General features: G+C 43.4%; 1 protein-coding gene across 1 annotated transcript in view; it reads left to right on the forward strand.

The window, feature by feature from the left end:
- The window catches only part of LOC111817305 (DNA repair-scaffolding protein-like), a 34,048-nt gene that overhangs the window by 20,247 nt on the left and 11,889 nt on the right, over nt 1-1,912 (forward strand). The gene's annotated exons all lie outside the window — the stretch shown is intronic.

Consider the following 1,912-nt stretch of genomic DNA (forward strand, 5'->3'; position numbering starts at 1 on the left):
AAAGAGGGTGTCACCCACGCTGCACCTGGGCTGGGACCAGTAGGTCATGCCAGCAGAGGGTAGCCGGAAGGTCTCCCACACACTCACCGTGCCTGGGCTAGGACTGGATCTAGGGGTTCCTGGAATGCGGCAGAAAGTCCTACTGGGCAGCCAGGTTAGGGGAGGTGCTACGGAGTGGTAGGTGTTGTCCCAAGGGGGTGGAAGAGGGTCTCACCCATGCTGCGCCTGGGCTGGGACCAGTAGGTCCCGCTGGCGCAGGGTAGCCAGAAGCTCTTCCACACACTCACCTGACCTGGGCTAGGACTGGGTCTGGGGTTTCCAGGAATGCGGCAGAGATTCCTACTCTGTGGGCAGGGTAGGGGAGGTACTGCGGAGTGGTGGGGCACATCCCAAGGGGATGGAAGAGTGTCTCACCCATGCTGTGCCTGGGCTGGAACCATTAGGTCCCGCTGGTGCAGGGTAGCCGGAAGCTCTTCCACACACTCATTGGGCCTGTGCTAGGACTGGGTCTGGGGGTTCCCGGAACACGGCCTACTTTATTTCTTGACAGAGGTGATACAAGGTTAATGCATCTTTCTGTGTGAATTTATGTGTGCATGCATGTATATATTTTATTAGCTTTTCAAAAGTTACATAATTTAAGAGACTATGTTCATGGTTAACATCATTTAACATAGTGACATAAAAATAATGTAAAAATGTTTTTGAGAATGTTTTCTTTCATCTGTTACAATCTACTGTATTCTTGTCCCCTGTGGGAAATTATTAACATTTTTTTGTGTGTCATTACTGGATTCACTTTTGTTATAGAGCCTAGTAGGCTAGATCAGGTTCCTAATTCCAGGGCTTAACAAAAAAAAGGCCCTTGTTTGGAAAATAAACTTATGATCTATGCTTTAGGAATTGTACTACTTTAGGCTATGAAATTCTTACCTGGTGAATTTGTTAGGGAAGCTTTCTAGCTACAGATACTAGAAACTGTCTACACACTGAGGGTTGAATTTATGTTTTACAACAAGACTTCAGGGATCCCTGCCCATTCTGAGCTCAGTCAGCAATCTTGATGTGGTGGCAACAACTGTTATGCATTGTGAATAGCCAAATTCTCCTGATTGAATTTTCTGAGAGATGGGTGCTAAGGATTTTTAGCAAGTGCACTGTGCCTTTCTTTAAGAAGAAATAACATTTTCCAGGTCTTTTATCTTTGGCCACTATAAAGATAAATTAGTGAAATTAGGGATTTTTTTACACTGGTATGTTGTTGCCAATGAAATTTGGGTTAGTAGTAGTGAAAAAAAATGTGCACTGTCAGTTAAATACCCTGTGGGGAGGGGGTCAGGCATATAGCTCAGCAGCATAAGCACCTGCCTGGCAAGTGCAAGGTCCTGAGTATGATCCCTGGTACCGCAAAAAACAAAACAAAACAAAAAATCTCCCAGTAGGTGTGAAGGAAGAGTGGAGACTAGTGACTAATGGTTCTCACTATATCCTGACTATAATCTTGGAAAAAAAGGCCAAACACTCTGAGCTTCAGTTTCTGCATCTGGGTGGACATAGTACTGTGTGCTTCACTGGTTATTATGACTATGGTAACAAGGTGGTTCAGATGCTTACAGTTAGTAGGTGTTTATTATGGCAGCAATTGGTGTTATTTCTGTCAGTCAAAAGAACTACAGAATGGGAGAGCCTGGCCCCTGTTCGTCTGTGGAGCAGAATAACTTCCTGAGATTAAGAAACTAAGCATTCTTAGCCATATTATTATTTCATTAATGCTTAAGAGGGTTCTTTTTTATGCAGATGGACAAAATATCCCAAAATGTTTCTTGAAAATTTATAAAACACTGCCTTGTAAAAGAAATTAGCACACATCTTTTTGTAATATGATCATCTTCTGATGCAACTTCAAAGTATT

This window comes from Octodon degus, unplaced genomic scaffold (assembly GCF_000260255.1).
Source record: "Octodon degus isolate 3935 unplaced genomic scaffold, OctDeg1.0 scaffold00054, whole genome shotgun sequence".
Classification (NCBI taxonomy): Eukaryota; Metazoa; Chordata; class Mammalia; order Rodentia; family Octodontidae; genus Octodon; species Octodon degus.